Consider the following 13,684-nt stretch of genomic DNA (forward strand, 5'->3'; position numbering starts at 1 on the left):
TATATATATTAAAAAATTGATTAACTCTCAAAATTTTACATGTACCACATAAATCACAATAATTAATGACTTAAAATAGTTTTAAAAATATATTAAAAATTAATTAACTCTCAAAATATCATATATGTATGCCACAAATATTATTTGAAAAGTACGAAAAATATAATAGAAATAATTGACAACAAAAATATTTATAAATTTAATTGAATCTTCTAATTTTGTCTATATCACATAAATTAAAATCACAAAACTAATATTTATTGGGCCCGTACTTGTACGGACTTTTATCTAATAATATAAAAAATGTCAAAAATAAAATAGACATAAATATCATTCAAAGTTGAGGAGAGTTTGATTTTTAATCCAAAATTGAGAGATATAAAGTAATTCAAGTGAAAAAAACTGCAATAGTAAATCTGATGAAAAAATGTAAAGAATATAGAGAGTCAAGAAAAGGGTATTAATTTTCTTGAGTAATTTGTTGGGTACTTGGGTACGTAAGAATTAGGGCGTCATATGGAATCTTACAATTGCAAATCAAGACGGTGATAAATTAGGTGAGAAAAACTTATAATAAAAACATAATATTATTATATAGTTTAGCCAACCGGCATACATATGAAAAACTAATAAAAAAAATGTTAAAATTGTTGAGAGAAAAATCTCCCATAAACAAAACTCTTAAATATCTACATTGTAGTTGTTCTTGTATTCTTGGTATGAGAAGAGGAGTTTTCAGTTTATAGAGTTTAAAACTTTTCTTCTAAAGAAAGAATACCCAAATATGTAATATAATTATATTTTCTTTTCAGAAAAGTAAAAACATTTATGGTAATGCTTTGAGTTTCCTTCCAAGGAAGATTAAGAGGGTATTTGGATTGTCTTAAAAGTTGGTCAAACCTACTTTTAAATCAGTTTTTAACTTCTGGAAATGTTTGACAAATATAAAAATAATTTAAAATAAGTAAAAAATAACTTAAAATAAGTTAGTAAGTGTTTGATAATGTTACAAATAACTTAAAATAAGTTAAAAATGACTTAAATAAGTCAAAAATCAAAAGTAGGTCTTTTCTTACTTTTTATTTTAACTTAAATGTTATTTAAGTTTGACTTTTATTCTTTACTTAAAATCTACTTCTTCTTTTTTTAAGTCAATCTACTTTTTTTAAGTCAATCCAAACGAGCTCTAAAACTCAAATATGGTAAGAAAATCAGGGAAAATCCTAACAAAATCAACATAGAAATGGAAAAGATTGAAACTTTAGGCCATCTTTGTGAAAATTCCAAATTGGGTTTTCAAGAAAATGATAATCTTGGGAAGGATTTGTTGAGAAAGTGAATATTTGTCTAAAAGAGAGGCTGAAAATGAGGTTTTCAAGAAAATAAAAATTGAACCTTGTCTGATGTTTCAAGTATTGCTCTTCTTTAACCTCTATGAATTAAGAAGAATTAGAGGTTGATTAATTTTCAAGTATTGCTCTCTTATTCTCAAAACCTCATTTTATGACATAAGCTCTTCAAGCGAATGAAAAGATTCGAGGCTTTGTTGATCCATGTCCAATTGATGTTAACACTTTTTTCACTGCTAACAAAATGATTGAAGATGAATGGTTAGTGAAACGATCGAAGAAAGATGAGGTCGATTTTCTATGGATCAAAGAAGCAGAAAATGTTTATGAAAACTCTCCAAGCTGTGCTTGGAAGAGCTTAAGATCTTGGAGAATGTTCATTCCAAAAAGCTATGGGTATAACCTAATCTCTTAGTTGCTTATTTCTCAAGTAATTATGACAGTTACTTTGTTTTCTTGTTGCAACTTTTTATATAGTAAATGGTTGGTGAATGATTATAAGTTTTTGGAATACCTTCAAGTTATAATGTTTGATTTGATTTATTTTTTCCATATAAAACTTAATATTTTTCAATTCAATGTTTGGTTTGATTTATTGTTTCCATATATATAAAACTTAACATTATTCAATTCAATGTTTGGTTTGATTTATTTTTTCCATATAAAACTTAACATTATTCAATACAATGTTGGTTCCCGTTTTCTTTTTCTGCATAACTAATACCAATATAAGGTATGCTGGAATCTATACATTATTTTACACGGGATAGTGTATGGAATAAGAATGTGAGGATTAGTAATAACAAATAACCCTTCATGACTAATCCGTGCGTTATCAATCCCTGCATAACTTGCTTCTAAACCAAGTGATCCTTTAAATAGTTGACTATTTGTGGCTTATTGTTATGAAATTTGCGTTGTCCTATTAAGAATGCCATGGAAAGCCTTTGAAGTTTTGTGTCAAACCTGTCTTTGCAACTACTATTGCCATGAAGAAGGTGGTGATCCCAATTAGGGCATACCATGGAGCCACCTCAACCCTGTCTACGTTCGCGCCCTGGGGAATAAGATGGTCAAAAAGGACAATATATAGCCACTAGCAAACATAAAAAGGTTGTCATGGTAATAACGATTAGTGAAATGATAGAGCAGTTACATATATTGCTTATTAATTAAGAAGTAGATCTTTCAATGAAGCTTTCACTCATCAACTTTGAGTTCTAAATCTAACTTTATACGTTGTAATAGAACTTATGGATGGGGAAGTAAACAACAATATTCCTTATTTCCTGTGCCCTAGTCATTAAGGGTCGCTATCCATGTTCAAGCCGGTATTTAATAAATATGCATTAAGTAATTAAGTGAGAAGTGGTGAATTGACTTGGAGGCATAAAGTTTATTTCAAGTACTTAATAAAAACAGTTTTATAAGAAAAAAGTTGAAAAAAAATACCTTTTATGTTTGTGATTGTCTTATATATATCATTTGTTTACATTTCAGCTTGTTAGAAACCCCATCAATATCATTTGTATCAAATATACCCCACCCACTAACCGTTTTCCACCATGGAAGAATTGGTGTAGGAGTATAGTTGGACCTTTTCATCAGTTGTTGGATATAATTTCTTCATGGGAGAATGATTCAAATTATTACTTGAGTAAATTTGAATCTTTGTTGTCGTGCATAGCTACATCTCAAATTATCTGTCGTGTTTTTCTTTTACACGCCTCTTAAGGAAACATTAATTAAGAAGTGATTTTGACTATTTTCCCCGCATTTATGTCTTATGATATAATCTCTCTTCATTAAATATTTATTGGTGTTGGTAGTCTTCAAGAAACCTAGTCTCTGGGCAAGTTTATTAAATTGTTCATGGTGTTTGTACTTGTTAGAATGATTTATATCCTAGCTGCACTTTTCATATATTTTCTATTTTCCTACTTATAAGCCTGTTGAATGTTTTTCATTCTCAAGAATTGCATTTCTTACAGCTTCCACTCGTTCTTATTTCATTGACACAAGTATATCAATTATCTTACTAATTTTTTTGATTTTCTGTGATTATCAGGCAGCAATGGCTTGTCGACCTTTCTTCCTGTTAATTATCCTTCTATGACGTGAGCTCTTCAAGTGGACGAAAAGATACGAGGCCTGCTTATCATTTTCCAAATGATGTTAACGTTTCTTTCACACCTACCAAAATTGAAGATGAATGGTCCGTGAAACCATCAAAGAAAGATGATGTAGATGTCCTGGAAAACATTGTGAGGATCAAAGAAGCAGAGGCACGAACGATTCAGAGTCATGCAAATGATGCACTAAGATCGGTAGGGAGTTTGAGGCATCTGGCTAGGCCGAAGAGATAGACACTGGAGGAAGAATATTCTGAATGACCCTGCAAAATGTGCTTGCTGGAAACTGAGAAAAGGAGTTGGAAGAGCTCGATCAAGAGGTTAGAGAATTTACATTGAGGTTGGAGAATTTACATTGGCGAATGCAAATGCAATTGCATATGGAAATTTCAGGCTTGTTTAGTAGAAAGGAAGCAGCCAAACAGCTACTGGTATAACCTAATCTCTTCTTTGACTATTTCTCAAGTAACTGTGACAACTACTTAATTTTTTTTTGTTGCAAGTCTTTTTTTTTTTTTTACTTAATTTCATTGATTTAAGTAAATGGTCGATGAACTATTATAGGTCTTTGGAATACCTTTAAGTTCTTTTATTGATGCAATGTTTAGCTCTAGTTTTCTTTTCCGCATAACTTATACCTAAATAAGGTATGCTGGAATTTATATAGTATTTTATGCTGGACAGAGTATGAAATAAGAATGTGGGGTTTAGTAATGCATTGAGTAAACCATGCATTACTATTCCATCCATCAATAATCTTTGCATAACTAATCACTTCATAACTTGCTTATAAGCCAAGTGATCCTTCAAATAGTTGACTAGTTTGATTTTAGCTAAGTGGCTTATTCTTATGAAATTTGTGTTGATGTTCACTTTTGACTTTGGAAAACCATATTCTATATTAATACAACCATGGATAGCCATTGGCACAGATCGAGTCTTGATGTTCAGCCACGGATCACCTTTTGCTAAAGAGGCAGATCCAAAATTTGAGGTTTATGAGTTCTAGAGTTTATTGTACATACATATTTAGGGAACTTCTCTCAGAAAATATGTAGGGTTCAGATGGAATATTGGGTTTTTTCAAGCCCGTACTTCCCGAGCTAGCTTTGACCTTGACTCGGATGGAGTTTAAGAAAGAAAGAAATACTTTTGAAATTTGTGGTCTAAAACAAACCATAGTTTTTATGTGACTTTAATATTGACCACCTATGTTGGTACTAGTTTGAAGAGAAATGCATGTTTTGTTTGTCCGAGCTCAGAACTTGATTACGTTATAAGTTACTTATACCCTCTATGGTTTCCTGAAGTACCTAATAAATATTTTCTTATACTTATTCTTTGAACTTCAGTCAGGCTAGTGTGTGATTTGAGCATGTACGTACATATCACTTTTCCTGTTTAATCATGGTAAAATGCAGTGACTTGATAATCTCACAAAGAGATTGATGAGAATTTATACATCCTTGTCTAGTAAAGGGGCCAATCACCTATGAGAGAGATAGGATTTTGCTTTTAAGCTTTTTAGAGAAAATTCAGAGGACAAATTTCTGAAGTTCTTCCTTCCAATATGTAAGTTCTTTAATCTCTCTGCAAATTTTATTCTTCTAGATATAATGGTTAGTGGTCAGTCTGGTGATTTGAGGGGAAGAGCCCCGGGATATTTGAAATGTTTGGAGAATAGGGATGGAGGAAATGCACATAAGCTTATTAGGCAAGAGAATTGCGGAAAAGGAACTATTCGATCAGTTCATAGCAGGTTTAGGCCAATTGGTGACGGTGGTGTTGCATTGTCAAACCATGTTGGTCGAACTTTTAATCTTGACAGTCGAGTGGTCAATAAGGAAACATCTAGTGATTGTTATTCATAGGACTACAATCTCGGATAACAATTCATTTTTGATCCTATCCGACTTGCATGCGAGACCTAGAATTGTTGATGGTCAGTCAAGTGATTCGAGGTAAAGAGGCTTGGGATATTTGAAACGTTTGGAGAAAAGGGATGGAGGAAGAACATATAACCTTTCTAGGCAACAAAAAATAGCTTATTCCTGTTATGGCTCAGATTGTGCAACAGCTTGGTGATTAAACAGTTGAATCAATAAAAGAATACTTGAGGAACCTAATTACAATGCCGGAAAGGATATACGAGTTTTTTAGCCTTTAGAACTGACTTGATGAAAGATCTTATCTTACCAATCAGACTCACTTGAACTGTCAGTAAGATCCAACTAGAATTTTTGGTTGCAATAAGAACAGGTCTTGGAAGGTTCTTATCGGAAAACACCCGCCTTTTAACATTGGAATTGGTTGGAGTTTTCTTACTTGAAAGGTGTCAGAAACATTAATTGCAGGAGGATTTTTCCTGTTGAGGATTGCGTCTGCAAGATTTGTTCAATAAAGAAGGGATTCTGCAGCGAATGCATGTGTCTTGTGTGTCTGAACTTCGACTGTGCCAATAATACTTGCAGTTGGGTAGGCTGTGATGCATGCTTGCATTGGTGTCATGTTGTTTGTGGTATTCATCGAAATCTTTTAAAGCCAGGTCCAAGTCTCAAAGGCCCTTCCGGAACAACCAAGATGCAATTTTACAGTCTGGGTGTGGTCATGCCTCAGAAATGTTTGGCTTCACTAAGTACAGGTTCATGTCTTGTGCGAAGGAATGGGGTGAGGAAACCTTGATGAAAGAGCTTGATTATGTTTGGAAAATTTTCCAAGGGAGTGAATATCTTAAAGGCAAGGAGTTACATGTTAAGGCTGATGTCTTGCATACAAAGCTAGTTACAAAGATGATTTCACCTTCAGACGCCTGCGATTTCATATTTCAGTTTTTCAGCGATATGTATACAAACCAAGTTATTTTATCTTATTAGCATAAGAACAAGTCTCTAGTTTACAATGTTCTGGTTTTCCTTATGTTATACTTATTCCTATTTTTGATTTTTGGGTGCACAAACCACGAAAGGGAATATGAAGTTAGAAATAGTAGCTACCTAAATTGTTATATTACTTCCGTTTGAAATGGTTGTGTTGGGATAAATATACTTAACCATGCGCTTAGATAATCACAATTGACAACAGTGGTGGTGAGATGTCCATCAGATATCGTTCTCTACCTTTCCTTTTTTGTATTCTTGGATCTTGCAAATTACTAGAGTAATAAGAATTGGACGAAGAATGAAAATTGATATAACATTTGTCAATTTGAACACTACTGAATACCCTTTGTAGCTTGCCTACAATTTCTAGAAACCTATAGTCTATGCTGATAATAAATGGACTTTCGCCTAGCGTAACCCTAAAAGCTAGCTAGTTCATGAGGTCAAAATTATCTGATATCATATAAGAAGACCGATTCCACGTCACATAATCGATGTGGGACACATATCTTCCCCATAACCTACCAACTGGAGCATGGACAACATAATAGGGGACCCGGTAAACCAAGAGTTCGAGATGAGCTTCACTCTAATGCCATGATAAGGAAATATGGATCTTGGGCAAAACTCAACCCTGAAAGCTAGCTGATGAGTTGAGGATTGCACAAGACCATATAAGGAAACCAAGACCACATCCCACAACCGGTGTGGTACACTTAAGCAATGGGCAAGTTTATTAAATTGTACTTAAAGAATGATTTATTTCCTAGTAGCAATTTGTGATTAATGTTCTCTTTTCCTACTTATCAGCGTATTGAATTTTTTTTCAATTTTCAAGTATTGCTCTTCTTTAACCTCTGTGAATTAAAAAGAACTAGAGATTATCTGGAACCACTTTTCCCATTCCAACTTAGTTCCTCAGCGTCCACTTCATATTTCATCGACACAAAACATATCATTTCTTTACTAATTTATACTTTCTTTAATTAACAGGTAGCAACGAATTGTCTGACTTTAGTAATCTAGCTAGTCTAGGAAAACATGACTTTACTAATCTATCTAGTTTTAAGTATGACTGCTACTAGGAAATAAATCAGAGGTTAAAGAAGAGCAATACTTGGAAATTGAAAAAAAATTAATACACTTATAAGTAGGAAAGTAGAACATTAATGACAAATTGCTACTAGGAAATAAATTATTCTTTAAGTAGAATTTTAGAAACTTGCCCATTGATAAGTGTCCCACGCCGGTTGTGGGATGTGGACTTGGTTTCCTTATATGATCTTGTAAAATCCTCAACTCATTAGCCAGCTTTCAGGGTTGAGTTTTGCCCAAGATCCATATTTCCTAATCATGGCATTGGAGTCAAGCTCATCCTAAACTCTTGGTTTACCCGGTGTACTTGGGTCCCCTATTATGTTGTCCACACTCCTATTGGCAGGTTATGGGGGAGATATGTGTCCCACATCGATTATGTGACGTGGAATTGGTCTTCTTATATGATATCAGATAATTCTGACCTCATGAACTAGCTTTTAGAGTTGGCTAGGCGAAGGTCCATTTATTATCACCCATAGACTATAGGTTTCTAGAAATTGTAGGCGAGCTACAAGGGGATTCAGTAATGTTCAATTTGACAAATGCTATATCAATTTTCGGCCTTCATCCAATTCTTATTACTCCAGTAATTTGCAAGATCCAAGAATATAAAAAAGGAAAAGCAGAGAATGATAACATCTCACTGTCACTGTTGTCAATTGTGATGATCTAAATGCATGGTTAATTGTATTTATCCCAACAACCATTTCAAACGGAAATAATATAACGAATTAGGTAGCTACTATTTCTAACTTCATATTCTTTTTCGTGGTTTGTGCACCAAAAATAAAAAATTGGAATGAGTATAACATAAGGAAAACCAGAACACCTTAAACTAGAGACTTGTCCTTATGCTAATTATAAGATAAAATGTATTGGTTTGTATAATTACCGCTAAAATACGAAATTGCAGGCGTCTGAAGGTGAAATCATCTTTGTAACTAGCTTTGTATGCAAGACATCAGCTTTAAGATGTAACTCCTTGCCTTTGAGATCTTCACCCCCTTGGAAGATTTTCCGAACATAATCAAGCTCTTTCATCAGGGTTTCCTCATCCCATTCCTTCGCACAAGACATGAACACGTCCTTAACGAAGCCAAACATATCCGAGGCATGACCAAATCCCAGACAGTAAAATTGCATCTCGGTTGTCGCGGAAGGGCCTTTGAGACTTGGACCTGACATTATAAGATTTCGACGAATACCACAAACAACATGACACCAATGGAAGCATGCATCACAGCCTACCTAACTGCAAGTATTATTGGCGCGGGTCGAAGTTCAGACACACAAGACACATGCATTCGCTGCAGAATCCCTTCTTCGTTGAACAAATCTTGCAGACGCAATCCTCAACAGGAAAAAGCCTCCTGCAATTTATGTTACGACACCTTTCAAGTAAGAAAACTTCAACCAATTCCGATGTTAAAAGGCGGGTGTTTTCAGATAAGAAGCTTCCAAGACCTGTTCTTATTGCAACCAAAAATTCTAGTTGGATCTTATGGCAGTTCAAGAGTCTGATTAGTAAGATCAGATCTCTCATCAAGTCTGTTCTGAAGGCTAAAAAACTCATATTTCCTTTCCCGCATTGTAATTAGGTTCCTCAAGTATTCTTTTGTTGATTCAACTATTTCATCACCAAGTTGTTGCACAATCTGAGCCATAACAGGAATAGGCTCTGACACTATTCTTCTAAGTATTTTCTGTTGCCTAGAAAGCTCATATGGTCTTCCTCCATCCCTTTTCTCCAAACACTTCAAGTATCCCGAGCCTCTTTGCCTCGAATCACTTGACTGACCATCAACAGTTCTAGGTCTCGCAGGCAAGTCGGATAGAAAAAATGAATTGTTATCTGAGCTTGTAGTCCTATGAATACGATCACTACATGTTTCCTTATTGACCACTCAATTGTCAAGATTAAAAGTTCCACCAACATGGTTTGACAATGCAACACCACCATCACGAAATGGCCTAAACCTGATATGAACTGATCGAATAGTTCCTTTTCCGCAATTCTCTTGCCTAGTAAGATTATGTGCATTTCCTCCATAACGTTTCAAATATCCTGAGCCTCTTCCCCTCGAATCATCTGACTGCCCTCTAACCATTATATCTAGAAGAATAAAATTTGCAGAGAGATTAAAAACTTACAGATTGGAAGGAAGAACTTCTGAATTTTCTCTCTGAGTAAAAATATTTTCACACCTTTTTATACTAAAGCATAAAAATCAAAATCCTATCTGTCTTTACCGGTAGACATTAGCAACATGACAAAAAATGGTTTGTTGTGTCTGAGGATAATTTCAAAGTAGTTTGTAAATGTAATCTGATAGTGATTATTGTCTCCAGAGATTTTTTATTTTGAGTATCTACTTTTTTGTTCATATTTTTTCTTCAAAATCTCATGCAAAATACTCTTAAAAATCAGTAATATGTTTAGTGCGTTGAAGTCCAGAAAACTTAAATTATCAATGAGTTTTAAATAAAACCGCATATATCAGCACATTAATATGTGCTACAGCTCAATGAGAAGTCTCATTTTTATCAATTCATTGGCATTTTCTAGTCTCACATATACTAGTAGTAGTCTCTGAACAATGGTGATCTTGTTCCATGTAGTCTTGACATAAAGTACTCACAAATGAAACAATTGTACAATTTAATCAAGATTGTCAATACAGTCTCGTGTCAATAATTCAAAATTATGTCAATTTGTTTAGGATGGACACTGTAAAATTACTATTGTCAAATGAGAACGATCATTCCACCAACGTGGGACTAATATGACACTGTAAAATTCCGCATAACTTGCTACTAAACAAAGTGATCCTTCAAATAGTTGATTAATCCATGTGTTACCAATTCCTCATCCTTGGCACAGTGGAATCTTGATATTCAGAAGTATTGAACATACCATATATAACACTGCCACATTTGTACAAGTTTTTAGTGTAACATGTTAGTTTTCCCAAAGTATTACTTTCTCCATCCCAATTTATGTAATGCACTTTAACTGAGATCAAAGATGGATTCAAAATTTGAGGTTTGTGCGTTCTAGAGTTTATTATATATTTAGTGAATTTTTCAACAAATATATAAGGTTTGGACCGAAGCTATTTAGTTTTGTCGAACCCATACTTCCCATGCTAGCTCTGATCTTAACTCTAATGGAGTTTGAGTAAGAAAGAAATACTTTTGAAATTTGTAGTTTAAAACAAACCATAGATGTTTGTCTGACTATAAATTTTTTCAGTAACGATAAAATAGGAAGTTCAAAATTAAAGTTTTTTTAAATAAAAAAAAATTGTTCTTTTGATACGTCCGGACTAAAAGAGAAAATATATCACATTAAGAAGCTTAGATATTCTGATTCTGATCAACATATTTGTGCATTAGATGCATATATATATATTAATGATTACATTTTATGTGAAAAATATATGCTTCTACAAGTGCATTAGATTCAAATGAAAATGGGTTCATCTAATTTGAGGGGGTGACAAGTGTCAGTAGCCTCAAAATATGCCCATTAAACATTGACACCTGTCCAAATCATATTTTTAATCCCATCTCTAATCTCAATTAAAATGCATTACATAAATTGGGACGGAGAAAGTAATATTTTGGGAAAACTTACATGTAACACTAAAAACTCCTAAAAAATGTGGCAGTGCCATATATATGGTATGTTCAATAGTACTTCTGAACATTAAGACTCCAACTGCCAAAAATGAGATTTAGCCAAAGGCTATCCATGCCTGTCTTAATTTCATAACAATTAGTAAGTGAGCTAAAACGAAATTAGTCAACTATTTAAAGTATCACTTGGTTTAGAAGCAAGTTATGTGGGGATTGGTAACCCACAAGTTATTACTAATCCTCTCCTTCCTATTTCATACACCATCCTGTATAAAATATTATATAGATTCTAACATACTTTGTACAAATATTAGTAATGCGAAAAAGAAAACTAAACCAAACATTGTATTGAATAATATAATGCTAAGTTTTATATGGAAAAATTAAATGAACCAAACATTGTAACTTGAAGGTATTTCAAAGACTTACAATAGTTCACCAATCATTTACTATTAAAAAACTTGCAACAAGCTAAACTAATAAGTAATTGTGACGATTTCTGAAGAAATTGGCAAGGAAGAGACTAAGCTACACTAGTAGTTTTTTTGTCTGTTTCCATTCTGTTTAATAAGCCAGCAATCTCCATATCCATTCTCATAATAATCGGAATTAAGCTTTTCCAATTTTTTCCTCCTCCATTTCTTGCAAGCATAATTTGGAGAGTTTTTTTATACTGTAATACGTTTCATTTTCTTACTCTCCCTCCAAGCTAACGGCCACCTTAAACTCATTGTCTCTCCTCCTCGTGCATCATCTGCACGACTCTGAAACATTTGTGTCTTTGATGGGTACAATGCTTAATTCCCAAGCTATCAACCTCATCTTTCTTCTATCGTTTCACTGAGCGAATATTCACCTTCAATCATTTTGATAGCTGTAAAGAAACGTGTAAACATCATTTGGACAAGGATCAACAAGCCTCATATCTTTTTGTGCGCTTGGAAAGATCATGAAGATTTGGGAATAAAGGAAGTAGAGGCAGTAACTGCATTTTTTCTAAGCCTAGCTAGATTACTAAAGTCACACAATCTGTTAATTAATGAAAATATAAATTAGTAAAGAAATGACAAGTTTTGTGTCAATGAAACATGAAGTGCACGCTGAGGAACTAAGGCGGACTTGGAAAACAGTTTCTGTTGATAATCACTAATTCTTCTAAATTAATAAAGGTTAAAGAAGAGCATTACTTGAAAATTGAAAAAAATCAATACGCTTATAACTGGGAAAATAGAACATTAAATTGCATCTACGAAATAAATCATTCTTTAAGTACAATTTAATAAACTTGTCTATTGCTAAGTGTCCCACACCGGTTGTGGGATGTGGAATTGGTGGTTTCTTATAGGGTCTTGCACAATCTTCGCCTCATCAACTAGTTTTTGGGGTTGAGTTTTGCCCAAGATCCATTTTTTCTTACAAATGGATATATTTTACTAAAATGTCAAATCTTGTTTCCTATTAAGGGGTAATTTGTATAATATTTTTCATACTTCCTCCGTCTCAAATTATCTGTGGTGTTTTTCTTTTGCATGCCCCTTTAAAAAACATTAATTAAGAAGGGTTGTTTTTTTTACTATTCTACCCACATTTATGTCTTAAGATATATTCTCTCTTAATTTATAAAATATTTATTCGGGTGTTTATAGTCTTCAAGAGACCTATAATTTATGGGCAAGTTTATTAATTTTTTCATGGTGTTTGTATTTGTTAGAATGATTTATATATATCCTACTTATATGCCTGTCGAGTGTTTTTCATTTTATTGGATTCATACTTCATTAAACTCTTGAACGAAGAGGGGACATATGCATTGTGCTAGGGATTTGGAACACTGAGAGAAGCGTCGCAATTGTCATTTGTCAGTATTGTTGGCGTATAAATGTTGAGGAGGTTCTGCGTATGGGTAGAACGATCAGGCAAGACGAGATCCCAGTGGAGTTTTGGAAGATGGTGTAGCTGTCTAAGTTGTTTTCAAGACGGCGAGGATACCCGAAGTATGAAGATGGAGTACAATGATTATGTTGTACAAGAACAAAGGTGACATATAGAATTTTGACAACTATAGGGGCAGGCATCAAGCTGTTAAACCACACTATGAAGGTGTGGAAGAGGGTGGTGGGAGATGAGGGTGAGGAAGGGTGTGGCTATTTCTGAGAACCAGTTCGGATTCATACCGGGGAGCGCTCAAGATATATTCTTTTGGAAATTGGTTTTGTGCTTCAAGGATATATATATCAATAACTGAGATAATCTGTCAGGAAAGAGTTTGTATAGACAAATTACATAGTTATATATTAGAAAAGTCACATTCCTGAGATGCCTACAGAAGTAATCAACTTGCTCTAGGTATTCTTCTTTTATAATAGCTTACATGTGACCTTAGGAACCAGCACAATGGTTAATGATTATAGCTGCTTGCTTGAGTTTCTTGATTTCTCTCCTCCTCAATCTTATATAAGATATTTACATGTCTTCCATTGTGGTGTCTAGCTAGGAAGTCCAAACTTTTATTCAACAGATCGAGAGCAAATAGCTTTAAATTGTTCCTATTTTAGCAGGATTTTGAACGAGGGAAAAGCTTAGAAGG

The 13,684-nt window shown here is 33.7% G+C and overlaps 1 protein-coding gene and 1 pseudogene across 1 annotated transcript in view; one reads left to right on the plus strand and one right to left on the minus strand.

Moving 5' to 3' along the window:
* LOC125876796 (oligouridylate-binding protein 1-like) overlaps nt 1–13,684 on the plus strand; it is a 377,725-nt gene that overhangs the window by 39,396 nt on the left and 324,645 nt on the right. The window lies entirely within an intron of this gene.
* LOC125877307 (protein OBERON 3-like) lies at nt 8,353–9,622 on the minus strand (annotated as a pseudogene).

The sequence above is a fragment of the Solanum stenotomum genome, chromosome 9 (genome assembly GCF_019186545.1).
Source record: "Solanum stenotomum isolate F172 chromosome 9, ASM1918654v1, whole genome shotgun sequence".
NCBI lineage: Eukaryota > Viridiplantae > Streptophyta > Magnoliopsida > Solanales > Solanaceae > Solanum > Solanum stenotomum.